We start from the raw sequence: 17,375 nt of genomic DNA on the forward strand, positions 1-17,375 counted from the left end.
GATTTCCTGCCTGAAAGTTGATCAAAGAAGGATATTAGTATGATATTTATGTGAAAAAATTCCTAAGATTACATTAAAAGAAATACCTTGGGTCGGAACTTGTTAGGAATATGATTGAGTCATGTCAGATTTCTCTATAAAGTTTCCATATTGATGCTATTTAAATGTTTGTTGTTAATGACAGTATAACAACTTAAAATATTTTTAAAATAGGTATATAATTTTATCTTTTTTGTAGGAGTACTGCTATTTATTCAGCCACTGATTAGCTGATTGAATTGGGCATGAACTCCACCTTAATTTTTTTTATTTTTATATTTATTTATTGAATCACTATGGGAAAAGTTACTAAGCTTTCAGGTTTAAGTCTCGGTCATACAATGATCAAACACCTTTCCCTTCACCAGTACTCATTTTTGACCACCAAGAACCCCAGTATACCCCCCTCCCACCCCTCCAAATTCCTGTGAGACAGATGATTTCTACTTAACTCTTCTTTACATTGATTACATGCATTATTTTGACAAAAGATTCACCATTATTGTTTAGAATTTCCCCCCAAACAATCAGAATTGCTGAAAAGGCATTGTGAAATATTTTGTTTTCTATAGCCGGTTATGAGAATCATATAATGTTGTACGGCCACGCTTTTGGATTTCTGCAAAGAGCCAGATAATTACGAGATTGGTTTCTGTGTGTCTGGTGTTATGGCCGTGCCGGAGAGCCGCTCGTGGGGGATAACTCGTGACCTTGGTAGGGCGTGAAGGATGTGCTGGTACCGCCCCCCTTCACATGAGACTGCAGTTGCCCCCGTCACCTTCGGCTCATACCTGGCTTTCCTATAAGCTCTGAGACGGCAGCCACCTTGCTGCCAGGGGGGAAAAAGGCGGAAGGGAGCAACACCCTTTCCCTCCTGGGGAGGCATGGTGCCATAGTTTAATGATGGTCAATTCACTTTTCTTCTGCAAGCTGCTGGGCTCTGGACTAAATCCTTTTGCCTCTGGAGCCATGGCCATGCCAGAGAGCCGCTTGTGGGTGGGGAGCAACTCATGACCTCGGTGGGGTGTGAAGGACGTGCCAGTACTGCCCCCCTTCCCATGAGACTGCAGTTGCCCCCATCACCTTCGGCTCATACCTGGCTTTACAATAAGCTCTGAGCCGGCGGCCACTTTGTATGCATTTCAGATGCATTTCTGCCAAAAGCCACTGGGTTTCAAGATTTGTTTCTGAGTCTCAGGTATCATGGCTATTAATCAGCTTGATCAGGAGCCAGAGAGGCCGTTTGTAGGTGGCGACTCGGGGTCTCGTTGGGATGGGGAGAAAAGAGTCGGCTCCACCCCCATATGGTGTGTCTCGTCACTGCAGGCCCAAACCTGACTGTCCAGTGGCCTCTGGAGGATGGCGGTCACCAGGCCGCCAGAGGGAACAGGCTAAGGCATGAAACCTATTCCCAACTGGAGTGGCCCAGTGCCAGAAACCTACTGCAGGAACAGGACGCATTTCTGCCCAAAGTCTTTGGGTTCTGAGATTCATTTCTGAGACTCTGGGATCGTGGCCATTAAACAGTTTGACCAGGAACCAGAGAGGCCATGCCTCCAATTATATAGCTGAGCCGGAGGTGGTTTGTGGGTGTGTGTCTCCCACATACCTAACTTTTGGCCCTTTACTTTCTTGGTAAACTTTGACCCAAGTTTTTGGGGTCTGGCCAAAGGCACAGCAGCAGTTTTGGGGTATCTGAAAGTCTGACATTGCCATCACCTCACAGGTACAGATTGACCTGCTGGCGGCACCATACCCCCGTAATTTTATCTTTTTAAGAAAGAAAAACCAGTATTCTTACTTTTATTTATTCTTTTCATCTTTCATGTTTCCCAACATTTAACTTTTCCAGGACTAGATGTTTTCCAAATTATTTTAAGTATGTTTTTATTTCCTTTCTCTTCCAGTATATAAATTCTCATATATAAATGAAACAAATACTTGTATTTATTTTTTGGTCTGCTACTTTGTTGTATTGTCTTATTGTTTCTAAGAGATTTTAATAGAGTCTCTAGGGTCTTCTACCAATGTTATCACAATCTCTGCTAATATCAATAGTCTAACTTCTTCCTTCATATAATAGTTGCATTTCTTTGATTTATTCTTCTTGCCTAATTGCTGTTGTGAGGATTTTCTTGTGTTGAATAAGGGTGGAAAAAATGAAAAATGAACATCCTTGCCTTGTGCCTAATCTTCGAAGGAAGGTGCTTTGTTTTCACTACTGAGTATTATTTTCACTGTGGTTTGTTGTAAATGGCTACTCATATGTTGAGATATGTTTCTTCTATCCCCGTTATTTTTTAAAACATGAATGAATGTTAAATGCTGTCAAAAGCCTTCTTGGAGTCCATCAGTATAAGCATATGGCTCTCATCTTTCCTTTTTATATTATAATGTATCACATTAATTGATTTCTGTTTATAGAATCATCATTGCATCCCTGGAATGGATGCCACTAGATACTGGTTTTGATCCTTTTGATATATTGATGAGAAATGGTGAGGTTGAGAAAGTATACAATCTCCAAGTGGATTTGGGATTAGGGACTGTGGGGCTGGGCCCAGCTGGGAACACAACAGAGACTCATGTCACTGAGGTAAGTGGGGACTTGTGGCCAGAGAATGAGAAGCAGGTCCCCTGGCACATGAGGAGACACTAGCAGTTTGATGATTATCTGACACAGGGGTGGTGACTTTTATTTCAAAAAACTTTTTCTAAACAAAATGATAAGGGAAAGAAGACTAATATTGGTGAGGAAGAAAGCTATTGAAATAGGTCATGGGGCAAGAGTAAGGAAAATCATAGGCAAAGGAAAAATCAATAGATTGTTAAGATGAAATGATAAGAAAAGAGAGGTCTCATAGTCTCTAACCACACAATTACAACTAAATAGTGAGGTTGCCTCAGGGGACCATTTGTTTCAAGATGTGGCCAGACTGATCTTTAGCATGGGACTGAGAGTTACAGGAAGGTCAAGTTTACAAATTCCTACTTCATTTGAGTCTGGGTGCCACCCAGAGTTCTGCTTCTTTTATGATTTAATCCACCTAAACCTTCTGATATTTTTCAGGACTTACATCTGCAGATAGTGTCAATGGCATTGCTCTTGGTCTGTTGTACATGCATTCTTAGAAAGCAGAGGACTGACTTTTAATTCTCTTTGAACAAGAGTTTGGGAGAGACCTTGTTTGCTGATATTGATCACTAGTTTTTTCCTCCTATTTTCTGTAGATCACATGTATGAAGAGTGAACTCAAGCATGATTTTTATTTTTTGATGAATGAATAATTTTTTTAGATATTTTCATTCATGCTAGACTTCAAGTAGGACACTGTCTCTCTTTACAGGAGAAGGATGAGAATGTATGGGATGGCAGTCCTAACCCTAATGTCTCATAATATCTTCGTTAATGTTTTCTAGCAAAAATATAAATATAAGGACGTTAAAAATAATTTAGTTATCATGAAATAAATAGAACAGATTTGGGCTTTAAGTTCTTCTTCCTAAGTGATTTTGTGGGTTCTAAGCAATAAAGACACTTTCTCTTCCTGGAATTATTTACTCCCAAATAGTATACTCTGATTTCCTTTAGGTCTTTGCTCAAATTTCAGTTTATCAGAGAAACATTTCCTAACCACTAGTTTAGAGATTCTCTTATTCTCTCTTCCCTTATTGACTTAAGTTTTCTTAGAGAAATTATTGCAGTTCATGTAAAAAATAATTTTAATAAATTAGTTTTTCAATAGAACACCAAGAAGTCAAAGACATTGGATTTAGCAAAACCTTATCTTTCTAACTCCAAAAACATTGACTAGCACATAGTAAATACTCAAGAACAGTTTTAGGATGAATAAAAATATAATTGAGATCAAAATATAGCATCTTTAAACTTAAAGTTAAGAAAACAATTATTATAGAAACAATCTAACTTGTAAGAAAATAATCATGTTTTTAGAAGAACTGCGTTGGTTACAATAACAACAGAGTGTAAAATGAAGAAACCATGTTGGAGACCACAGCATCTTTGAGTTTGAAAGTGAGATGTGTATCTAGTTGGCGATCACCTCTCCCTGTGTAGCCTGTTAACGTTGTAAATATCTCTGGAGACTTATTACATGGAATCATGGTCATGTCTGTGGTAGTTCTAGTTCCCAGGAATGAGTAGTGGGAGGGCTTAGAATTTGGAGATAATCAGATGTGTCTGTACTCTCAGACATGGGAGTCTTCAAGGTTGAAGTCAGAGTATATGAAGCAGGTAGTCTTTGTTCCTTCTCCATATCCCCTGATCCAATTATACACTCCCTTTTCCCAGAAAAAATCATGGAAATTATATAGGTTGACAATCATCACTTTTCTCATAAGTGATAATGATATCAGCAACTTGTGGGAATGGAAGGAAACATAACAAACACTTATTTGAAAGCATTGTGGAGCTGTTATAGGAACCACTGTATCACTGTCGTCCTGTTGTTCAAGTTACTCGAGTGGGTGCCAGTAATGTCTCCATTCGTCTCAGCCCTGAGATTTTAGCAGCCTCTCCTTACTCATCTTTCCCAGCACTGCTGTATTGGAGGATCTTTCAGGGTCAAGGGAATGAAACCTGTTATTGCTACTGTTTTTGGCATATTTAGTACACCAAGGGGAGCTTGCCAGGCTCTGCCGGGCGAGGAGAATATTCTTGGTAGCTCTCCGGACTCTCAGATATATATGTGAATATAAATAACTTCTCTTTGCTCTGTTTCTTCTCTGTCTCTGCTAGTGCAAATGGTAGCCTTCTTCTTACTTTGGAGTACTCCTTGCTATAGGGTAATGTATGAATAACTGATTACTATTTGTTTTGAAGGCTATTGGCATTTGCTTTAACCCAAAGTTATTAAATAATAATAATCACTTAAAATGCCAGTAATTCCTGGGGAAATAAGAGAAATATGGTTTGGCATCTGGGAGAGGTTTCCTTTGCACTCAAAATATCCTGGATACATAGTAGATATTGAAAAGTTGACCCGATTCTCTCTCTGCACATCAGGTCTAGCCTATGTAAGATGGCTTTCCAGTCGTCACACCAAGAGTCCTAGTTCATTTTCCTTTGGGAGCAGCATAAATGACTGGCATATTACCTGGAAGCATGGAAGCTTACAGGACACAGCTCTGTGTTGCTTTGTGGCTATAGAGGAGGACAGTTGTGCCAAGAAGAGTCAAATGGAGCAGCAGAGAGAATTACATAAGGAAAAAGTGTTTTATTTAATATTGCTGGAAATATGACTATGAAATTAAAATCTAAGTATTAATCTTTATGTGTATTTGGTAGATACCAAACTATACCAAAACTATCATTTGAAAATGTTCCGTGGTCCTATGACAAGCTTGTAACTTACTGAGCGTTATAAATATTTGGGCTGGAGCAATAGCACAGCGGGTAGGGCTTTTGTCTTCCATGCGGCTGGCCTGGGTTTGATTATTCCTCTGTCCCTCTCAGAGAGCCCGGCAAGCTACCGAGAGTATACCGTCCACACGGCAGAGCCTGGCAAGCTCCCTGTGGTGTATACAATATGCCAAAAACAGTAACAACAAGTCTCACAATGGAAATGTTACTGGTGCCTGCTGGAGCAAATTGATGAACAATGGGATGATGGTGCTACAGTGACAGTGCAGTGCATAAATATTTGACTCAGTTACTGCTGTAACTCCAGCAGTGGGTCAGTTGCTGAGCTTGTGAGTAAAGCTATCTTAAATACCAGATTCTTATACTGTGGATTACATAACTCAATGTGGGAATTATTAAAATAAAAAATTAACAGTAAAGGGTTTCTGTATGCACAATGACCAAAAATTTATCAAAAAATAACCTGTTATGTGAGGTGTTTTGGTAGTACTCATCCATGCTGCCTACCCAACCTCATCAAAACATGGAGAGAAGAAATAAACAGAACTTCCTCGAAGAAGAAACACAAATGGCAAACAATGAAAATGCTCTACATTGCTAATTATCAGAAAGATGAAAATCAAAACAACAATGAGATATCATCTCAGACGACAGAGACTGGCACACATCCAAAAGAATAAGAACAACCAGTGCTGGTGTGGAAGTGGGGAGAAAAGGACTCCCATTCATTGTTGGTGGGGATGCCTACTGAGTCAGCCTTTATTGAAAATAATATGGGCACTACTCAAAAAACTAGAGATTGAGCTTCCATATGGTCTAAAAATACCACTTCTGGTAATATATCTATAATATATTATAAGGGCCAAAAAACACACGGTGGAAAAGTCATCTGCAGACCTGATGACTTGAAAAGCAGACCCAGGATGTTCATTGTTCAATGTTCATTGCAGCACTCTTTACAGTAGCCAGAATCTGGAAAAAATCTGAATGCCTGAGAAAAAATGATTGGATATAAAAACTAAGGTACATCTACAAAATAGAATACTATGCAGCTGTTAGGGGAAATAAAGTAAAAAAATTAAATTTTAAATGTATAGACATGAAGAGTATCATGTTGAGTAAAATAAGTAAGAGGGACAGGGGAAGATGTAGAATGTTTGCACTCATTTGAGGAATATAAAAAAAATAGTATGAGACTAATACTTAAGGAGAGTAGAAACAAGGACCAGGAGAACTGGTCCATGATTGGAAGCCTGCCTTAAGAGGTGGGGGAAGAAGGAAGTTGGGATAGAGAAGAGACCACTATGACAATGAGAGTTGGAAATGATCACACTGGACAAGAACTGAGTGCTGAAGCTAGGGAAAGGAACGAACATGATAACCTCTTAGTACCTGTATTTCAAACCACAGTACCCAAAAAGAAATAGGGAAAAAGAAGAAAAGTGCCTGCCATAGAGGGAGACAGAGGCAGTGGGGAGTGAGGGGGGTGGCAGAAGGGAAACTGGGGACATTGATGGTGGGAAATGCATACTGATGAAGAGACTGGTGTTGGAACATTGACTGAATCCTAATCATAACAACTTTGTTCTATGAAACTCATGGTGATTCAATTAATAAAAAAGAAAAAAGTTTTCAGTAGTGGAAATGTTTAGAAATCCCTGTCCTAGGCAGTAAGTTCTCAGCTGACCCATCAGAAGACTTCAGGTTAAATGTGTGAACCTTGAAAAAAAAGGGTATAGCCTGAACTATCTCAGATCATGCATGCAGTTGATCTGTACATTCTAGTAGGCAAAACAAATGAATTTTGCTTTAAGCTTCTGAATTGTTGGGAGTTCGTTACATTCTTATTAGTCACTGACATACCAAAACTCAGGGGTAGATTGTTCATAGCATGACAGGGTTTGAAAGCCCTGTCTCATTTAGCTGTGCAGAGGTGATCATGATGATCCGACCATCCTGTTATTCGTTGATTGCCTCGAGCAGGCCCCAGTAACGTCTCCTTCGTCCTAGCCCTGAGATTTTTTCTTAAAAAGTGCCATATTCAAGGCTCTTTCAGAGTTAGGAGAATGAGACCCTTCATTGTTACTGGTATTTGGCATATTGGGTACGCCACGGGGAGTTTGCCAGACTCTGCCGTGTGGGCAGATTGCATACGGTAGCTTGCCAGTTTGTCCAAAGTAGGAATGAGATGATTCGCAGCCGCGTGCTTCCGGGAACTGGGTTTTATAGTCTCTGAGTCTTGGCCGTTGATGGGATTACAAGGCGCCAGGGGGTCAATTGGTGGGTGTGACCCCCGCCTACTGGAATTTGGAGGATCTGGGTGGAGAATGCTCAGCCCCAATCCGAGTAGGCTTGGAGATCTCAGCCCCGGGACCCGCGTGCCTTTGTTCCCCTGCCGGTACCTTCAGGTGTGCGGAGAATGGTCTCAGCATGGTGGTGGCTGGTTCTGGAGGTCTTCGGCTGCCGGAGCCCTGGTCGGGGCGGGGAGAAAAACTCAACCCGCTCCCCTCCAAGGGGCCCCGGCGAGGACAGCCAGGAGCAGGGGGCAGAAGACTCTGCAGAGATGAAACAACAATATTTGCATTGGTATTGCACGGCATTTGCCTTGCACGCAGCCAACATGGCCGACCCGAGTTCGATTCCTCCACCCCTCTCGGAGAGCTCGGCAAGCTACCGAGAGTATCTCGCCTGCACGGCAGAGCCTGGCAAGCTCCCCGTGACAAACACAGTAACAACAAAGTCTCCAATGGAGACGTTACTGGGCCCGCTCGAGCAAATCGACGGACAATGGGAGGGTCTTTTATTGCAATAATCATATACCCAGAGAGTCTAACCTCCAGAATCATCTGTGGAATTCCTTATGTAGAAACATGTTTAAACTCTGCATTCATTTATGATATGAAAGCTAGCAGTAGCTGCCCTTAGTACATGGCCTCGATCTAGGATCTAACAGCTTCAGAAGACAGTCTTAGGTCCCTAAATAATTAACTGGATTTTACCAGTCAGGAGGCAGTATTTGCATTCAGGGTGATGACCTGGGAAACTAGCTATGTGGAAAAAATGACCATGTTGGACTGCTGATTTTGGTAGTTTTCCTCCCAATGTTATCTCCACTATGTTCTTCTAAGGGTCCTCTGAATATAGTGGCAAACCAGATCATGACTGGTTAGATATTAGTGTCCTTAGAGTGCAGGAGTGAGAGATACAATGGAGAGAAGTATGAGTGAGATTGTGTAACCCCAGCACTTGTTTGTAATTGATGGTGAAATCATAGGAGACAAATGAAGGGCTTTTAGGCTTCAATTATGAAACCTAATTTAGAGCCATCCACTTTCCTGCAGCCTCTGCATTAGTCTCATTTCTGTTTATAACCTGTGTGGATAATTTCAGAACATTATTCTATAGTAAACCATTTCATAGATAAATGCTAGAATTAGAACTAGAATTTCTTTACAGATGAAAGCTCAAGAACCAGAATGGTGCCCTTCCCCTGTGAAGTCTCTTTTTGGTACAATTCAAAGGAAATTCTATATTTGCCTGGGATTTAATTTTAGAAAGCTGATTCATAAGTTAGTGAACCTTACATGTTTCATGGAATGTGGCAACTCTATAGAATGGGTGATAAATGGAAAGGTTTTAAAAAATCATCCTAAATTCTGAAACTTCAGTGAAAACACAAGATTATAGGTTTTTTTACAGCCTTATTAATGTAGCAGAAGGTTCAGTGGGTATTGATTAGAGCATGTGCAGCTTTCTTAGTTCACTTAACAGAAGTGATGGAGTCTATTCTCAACTGCTCCCTTTGATTCTACCTTTATTTTCTGAAATATTAGACCATATCATTTTTAGGCTTTAATTTCAAGAAATGCATTGGAAATGTTTTTTAATATTTACAAAATTTAGACTAGTTTCTCCTTAAAAGCCAATGTTTTCTAAGTCAGGCTAAGCCATTAGATTATTTTCCTCTCTGTTTCTGCTTCGGTTCTTAGTAAGAAACAGACTCAGCTTAGTATCTTTTGTTTGGGTGAACATGTTAAGGGAGAGCCACAGCGAGAGTACTGCAGTCAGGTCATTTGCTTTGCAACACTGCCAACCCCGGATTGAAACCCCTGTACCCCATATGGTCCCAGGGCCCTCCAGGAGTAATCTCTGAGAAAAGAGCCAAGAGTAAAACTCAATAAACAAACCAAAGAAAGATGAGGGCAACAGAAAAATTAAGTCCTGGGTCCCGGGTTAAGAAACTTCAATGCTTATTCTTCTCTGAGTGCATGGTCTGAATATCCACTTCTAAAGGAAAAATAAAAAACACTGTTCCTTGAGTTTCCCACTGATTTCTTGCTTAGTAGGAATTTATGCGTGTCTGGCAGGGAGTAGCCTCCAATTTCTATATAGGACTGCAGCTTGCAGCTACTCAGATGAGAAAGGCTTCAGTGAATCATTCCTAAAGTACAGGCAAGCTCCCTGATGTGCCTAAAGGATCCATTTACTCAGGAAGCCTCACCCTCCTGAGTATTGTGGCTAATCCCGTAATACAGCCCCTTTACAGATTTGTTTTCCTATCTCCACATTTTCTATGTAGAATTTTTCAGGATGAATTCTTGAAATCTTCAGCTTAAAGATGTCCCCAAACCTTCCTTTCTGGTGTGAGGTGGTAAAGATCATGTCAGAGGTGCAGAAGTTCCAAGGATTGTAAACGCTTAGAAAGATACAAGGTGTTTGAGGAGTGAGTTGCCTTTGGGGGACCTTCCTCAGGAATTGGCCAGTGGTTTCTTAGGACACAATCCCAGTGCAGACTCTCCAAGACTGAATATCTGACTTCCGAGGGCGGTAATTTCTAAAGTGGAACTGCACTTTTATTCAACACCCATTGCTTAGATATTACCACCAATTTTAGAGAAATCATTTTTGTCTAAAAATTTTGCAAATAATGTGGAGATATGAGGAATATTGGGTTAAGGTGTCTATATGCATCTACATAGACAAGTGCTATGTTCTATCCTAATCCTAGTAAATACCACCTTCCTGGGAGGGGCAGGCCATCATAAGTTCATTTGCTCCAAGACACACTATGATTAAAATGTAAGTACAGTAGTTTACTTGAAATTATGTTCTAGAAAACATATTTGGGAAGTGAATCAGAGAAGAGAAGAAAGATAGTTGGTTGTGATAGGTTATCAATAAGGACAGGTGTGATTCACCAACTAAGTACCCTTGAGTGACTGTATAGAGTAATAAGGCACAAGAAAATTTGGATATTGACCCAGGGGTCTTTATTTATTTAGGGACATACTAACTCATAGGTATATCTGAACAGCCTTATCTGTGGCAGAGGATTCTGCCTAAAGCCATAGGTCAACCTCAAGAGAATCAGGAAGCCTGTCAGGAGAGTTTTTAGGCGGATTTCAGAAGAACTGAGGGGATCTAGGTAGGATATGATGACATGCCTCCCTCTTTATAGAACAGACAATTCCATATTTTCTAGGTGATTACTCTCCCTGTCTATTCTTCAAAGTGATGACTTTTTATCAAAAAGAAGAAAAATAAAACTTTGTTATTCCAGGGAAATGTACTGCATTTGGAGAATTCGTGAGAAAAGCCCAAGACCACATACCACAAAAACCACCAATTGGTCCCACCTTGAGTTATGGGATGAGCCTGTTGTGAGCCTTCACCATCTGGGCCCTTGACTGGGGGCTCTCTGAAGTGGTATTCAGTGATTTCCTGAGATAAGGCCTACAGGGAACTCACACAGCTGGGAGATGTGACACTAGTAGCTAAAGAAAACAAAATGGGAAATAATGGCATCCATAAAATTCCTCTTTTCTGCCACGTTTCCACTTCTTAACAACTATTTATTTTTTTTCTTTAATCATGGCTCAGCACCCAGAAAACACATCTAAAGTTGGGGATATAATGCAATGTTTAATCATTACCTGACAATATTGAAATCACTGATGGTGTTTCTATTTCTCAGTTCTCAACATGGTTTGTTTTCTTTTGGGGACACACCCTGTGATGTTCAGGTGTTTCTCCTGGCTCTGTATTTAGGAGCTAACCCTGTAATACAGCCCCATATGAAATGCCAGATACTGAACCTGGGTTGGCCATGTGCAAGGCAAGAAGCCCACCCACGGTGGTATAGTTCTGTCCTCTGTCAGCACAACTTTGATTAAGCCAAACTTGGAACTGACAGGGACAGAGAAAACCATTTTAAGCAGCTCTGGTGTGTAAGATTTGCTCAGACCAAATGGCAGCCAGTGATGAAATAATGACATTCCCAGAATGAAAGATCACCCTGACCCTCAGCGCCAAAGACAGGACTGATGGCCTGCCAGAGCCAGGAAGCTACCAGGCTGCATTCCGTGCTTTGACCCCCTGCAGATAATAGAAAGCCAGACCAAACATATGGTCCCACTGGTCTTTATTCGCATTTCTCTCCCAAGACAACTTGAAATCCCACTGAGCCTTTCCCAGAGTGTGACTCTGCCCCACCTCTCTAAGGTCCGTAGGGCCTACCCAGGCGCTCACCCCAACAAACTCCTATTTCTTTACATTACTCATCTCTGTCTCTCTGTCTATGTCAGGTGTGTTCCTTGATCTGTCATGATAGTTCCTGAAACCGGCCCATATTCTGGCCACAGACATTCTTTCATTTTCTCACCTTGGTCCATGCATCAACAATTATCGCCTCATGAATTCTGGCCCTGGACTCGGGAAATCTACAAATGGCCCCTGTCTGCCTTTGTCCTGTGATCTCTTCACCTGGTCGCCATGCTCTGTAAACCTGGAACTGCTCCATAAGTCTGGAAATCACAAGCTTGAGCCAGGGTTAGCACTGTTAGCACTGCCCTCCTGTTGTTCATTGATTTGCTCCAGCAGGCACCAGTAACGTCTCCATTGTGAGACTTGTTGTTACTGTTTTTGACATATCGAATACGTCATGGGTAGCTTGCCAGGCTCTGTTGCATGCTTAGGCAATACTCTCGGTAGTTTGCCGGGCTCTCTGACAGGGGCAGAGGATTTGAACCCGGGTTGGCTGAGTGCAAAGCATACACCCTACCAGATGTACTATGGCTCCAGCCCTGAGCCAGGGTAATCTGGGGAATTGAAGCAGTGGGGGACAACTGCTTGCCCCTCTCTCTTCCATTTTTCCCAGTGGGAACCTGGCTAGATGTTCTCTCTCTCCCCAATCAAACCACCACTGTTCCCTGGGAGTATGGAATAGGTGCTTAGACATCAGTATGCCCATAGAGCTCCCCAATTATTTACTGTCTCTTCCTGTGACTTGGTCATGGATAGATTCAGGTGGGAAACTTAAAATCGAAACCTAAACCTGACACACCTCTGGGATTCCTTTTGCATTCCCCAAAGGCACTTGATTAACCCAACCATCTGATCCTCAATATCCCCTTGTTGAAAGTCTTAAGTGACTTCAAAATGGGTGCTCTGACTATGGGAATTTAAGGGCACTCTGAAACTTCTGTCAGTGCAAGGATGATAGGGAGATATAAGCTTTATGTCCAGCTCTTTCTCTTGAGCTCCCATCTTTCTTTTTAACACTTTCTCTCTTCCCCCCTCCCCTTGAGTTCCAAGACCATCTCATTTTCCAAGTTCTCTTTACTTGTCAGTCTTCACTGCTGCCATCTTTCCCTCATGTCTTCTCTGTCCCATCCCCTCGATGCCTTCTGAGCAGGCTTCTCTCCCAGGGATCTGCCTGCTTTCACAGCACTTCTTCACTTTTTCAATATGTTTTCTGATTAATTTCTAACTTGAAGTGAACTTTTGTCAAGAGTAATATGTTATAAGATCTTTAATTGAGGGCATTGTAAACCTCTTGGATATCTATAGAACTGATTTAATGCTTTTGAAACAGTACTGCCGAGTACAGTTTTGTCATGATAAATGAGATAATGATTAGAAACTTGTTTCAAAACATTTTGGGAGATCAGAGTATTTTAATTTCAGTAAAATAAGGAAGTTAAACTGTGAGTATGAGGAGTCTAGATGTATATTTTAAGTATAGAATAAATGTGCAGAAAGTTTGAGATTGTGTTTTAAGGAAAGAAACTATGATCAAACTATTGTTATAAGAAACTCTTTAAATTGTATCTACAGAATTATGCTAGTACCTTTTTGGCGAAGTCCATGGAAAATGATATTAGACAGATGGTCTGGATTCTTGTTACAGTGCTCTTAGAGTTGGAAAGCAAGGTTTTTCAACATTGGATTAAATGAATTAGACATGATGTTAAACTATATGTTCTATCTCTATAGATCTTATTGTTTTTTTTTCTTTACTAGTACCCACAGCAAATGGGTATATTGAATCTCACTGTGAGTAAAGTGAAATATTTCCTTTTTCCTCTTTGCACCTTCAGTACATTTTGATGCTTCATGGCACCATGCTGGTTTGCATAAATCCAGATAGAAAGTCTTTTCTCTCTGTCATAGGGAATTGACAGGGAATTCCAAAAGCCAACTATGTGGTCCCCAAGCCCTCTTTCAGGGAAGCAGAGTCAAAATTATTTGTTAAATGACAGGAGCAGGTCTAGTAGTAGTACTGGTACTGGTACAAGTACCTTACAAACCTCAGGAGGGACGCTAAAGCAGGCTGACTCAAGGAAGGACTGGAAATCATCTCTGCTATGGAAAATGAGGAATCTGTAGATCCGCGATGACTTATCCAGCCTGGACTCTGCTCTCAGCATAAGAAAAGAAAAGAAAAGAAAAGAAAAGAAAAGGAAAGAAAAGAAAACCCAACCACCAAAAATCCAACCTGGAATCCAGGATCTCTCCCAACTCTATTGAGGGATGGGATGGAATCCTTTCTGCCAGGACACTCCTATGGAAGGTGAGGCTCATGGCCACCTCACCCTCCAGGCTTGAGTCCTCCAGCTCATTGTGGAACCTGATCTTCACATCTTCACAATGGCTCAGACTAGGAAAAACTGAGGTGACAGGTAAAATAAATATTTTAATGCCATTATTAGTCTGTCTCCTGTTTTTTAGCATACCCCAAGACCTCTCAGTAAATAGTAAGGTACCTCAAATGAAGAATTCTCCAATCTTGTTGTGTTGATGTGAAAAAATAAGTCAGGTTGATTAAGTCATCTGTCAAATTTAAAGTGAAGGTGGAAAGAAAACCATATTTCTGTAATTTGCCCTTTGTAGAAATAAGATTATAATCCTACAAAGATATTGAACAAATGTATTCTAATTGGCTTGATTAAAAAAAGAGTTTGATAAACCTAACAGTCTGGTTTGTGCCCCAACTTTACTCATCTGTCTCTGATCTGGGTGAGGTCTCCAGTCTCATGTTTCTTATGGATGGAAGTAATAGATTAACATGCCACATATTATTGTCTCTCCACTAATTGTTATAATGAAATAAAATTAATTTTTTATAATTTACAGTTTAAAACACATTTTCCAGGTTGGGTGAATTAAATAAACCAAATAGAGAATTTACACAACCTTCTTATGTTAAGAAGCAGGGACTGTATTGATAGATGTGGAAATATTGATGGAATATATAATCATTAGAGTTTATCTCCTCGTACTTGAATCCCAATGAACAGAGAAAAACCTACCATCAAATAGAATAACTAAAATAATTACCCAGAAGAGCATTCTTAGTGATAGGGATTAAAATTAAAATCTTTACAATTAAAGTATCAGTTTAAATTGCAACATACAGGTCAAAACAGAATTAATATGTTTCTGCTTAATCGTCAAGCTAATATAAAGTATAATGGCAGAACTGACCATTTATTTCTTAGTTTAGAAAGACAAAAACTTGTTTTCCTGTATCTCAAAAATTTGGCTTAGTTCAGAAAGAAGCTCTTTTGGGGGCATTGTGAAAACATTATCTTGAGCAGTAGCATTAAATTCAGAACTTGCATGTCTTTCTGGTAATTAGTATTTTTGTTAATTCACAACTGAAAATAGTGTCTCACTAGAAAAAGAAAGATCTAGAAATTTAGGGACTGGGAGATATCTCAAGAGTCAGAGGATGCAGAGAACTTCCTTGCATGCAGTAGACTGTATTTTCATTATATGTCACATTCAGCACAACCTGCTATAGCCCTGGAGGCTCTGGGTCACCATGGTGTCTAGAGCTACTAGCACCAAAGGGTCGAGTGGCAGCTCATATCCATGCCCTAGCATCAAACCTTCCATATAAGTTGGCCAGGGTCCACTGAATACCACTTGGTGGTATAACACCCCCAAACCTAAAAGTTGTCTTATCCTTTGGAATTATATGGCTATTCGAAGGGTTATGAGCTACAGGGAGAAAAGAATTTCAGACTTAATTTTTCAGACTGGACTTTGAATTGTCTCTTCTGAAGGTGCAAAGAAAAATAAGGCTGTTATAGGAGATACAAGAATTTACATTTTTAGAAATTTACAAATGCCTATAAAATGGAAAATCATTGTACAAATGAGAATCACTGTACAAAGAAGTGCCATTTCTTATTACTGGGAATAGATATTTGGAAGACACAGTTGATATTAGTGCAATGTACAGAGATATAGAATGTGTCATCAGAGTACTATTGCTTACAAAGATCTCAACAACCCTTAGATTTTATGATAACGAAACAGAGTGATAGTACAGTGGGTATGGCACTTGCTTTGCACAAAGCCAATTGGATTTGATCCTCAGCACCACAAAAGATTTCCTGAGGACTGCTGGGAGTGATCCTTGAGTGCAGAGCCAGTAGTGGCCCAAAAATCAAAAGAAAAAGAATTATGCTCTCACTGGAAAATTTAGCATGCAAATTCACCCCTAGAATAGAAACCAGCTTTCGTTTTATAGCTTTGTAGAATAGTTTATACACCATTCCCTAAAGAGGGTGGACAGATGAAGTGACTCTTCATCAAAAAATTTGGTCAAATTTATCTTATGAACATATATATATATATATATATATATATATATATATATAGTGTCGATGTCTTTGTCAACACAAACTTGGCCATGAGCATTGATTCATTTGAATGCCCTAACAACCCAAATCGGATGATTACACTTGAATAGATGTGGTTCATTGCTGGCAATTTCTATCTTTGTTGTCTATGCATCAAAATCCAACTATGATGAAGAAGAAATTGAGAAGTTCTACATGGAGCTGGAGAAGTTCTATAAAGAAGATCACACCTTCTACAAGATCATTGTTGGTGATTTTAATGCCAAGATACAACCAAAAAGATCAGCCAAAGATCTCAACATTGGGACCCATGGCCTAGAATGGAAAGAACAGGGTGAGAGACTGTCTGAATTCATCATGTCGACCAAGACCATCCATGGTAACTCACAGTTCCAGAAGGCCAATCTAAACGTTAGACATGGTAGTCTCCCAGTGGACATTTCCACAAGGAAATTGACCACATCATATTCAATCATTAGTTTTGCCTGACCAATGTCACTGTTGTCCCAAAATTCCAAACGGGATCAAACCACCATCTCCTTCGTGCAAAATTCTACTTCACAGAGCAGGGAGAAAGAGCTGCAAAGTTTAAGACGAGAGCTCCCAGAATGACCACCAACTAGGAGCTCCTTGGCAGTATTGTGGCAACATGGAAGATGCTGTCATTGACAACATCAATGTGGAATACAATCAATTAAGTTCAGCACCTCCATCACTGAGCAAGGAATACCAAGAGTGGGAAAGCCACAAACAACTCCTGTCTTTGGAAACTCTCGAGCTCATTCACCAACGTGATTTGGCGAGAGCCTCAGGTAATCACAAGTGAACATCCAAGCTTGCAAACTTGTGCAGACAAGCGATATGGGAAGACCTCAAAGAGAGAGGAGCAGCAGTGTTGGTGGATGTGGCAGAAGCCACGAAAAGTATTCTCAACGCCCACCTGTCCTTCACCAACCACAAGACCAAGATGACTGCCCTCCAATATCCTGATGGATCTATCACATCTTCTAGAAGGGCAATGG

The sequence above is a fragment of the Sorex fumeus genome, unplaced genomic scaffold, assembly GCF_029834395.1.
Source record: "Sorex fumeus unplaced genomic scaffold, SorFum_2.1 ptg000046l, whole genome shotgun sequence".
Lineage (NCBI taxonomy): Eukaryota > Metazoa > Chordata > Mammalia > Eulipotyphla > Soricidae > Sorex > Sorex fumeus.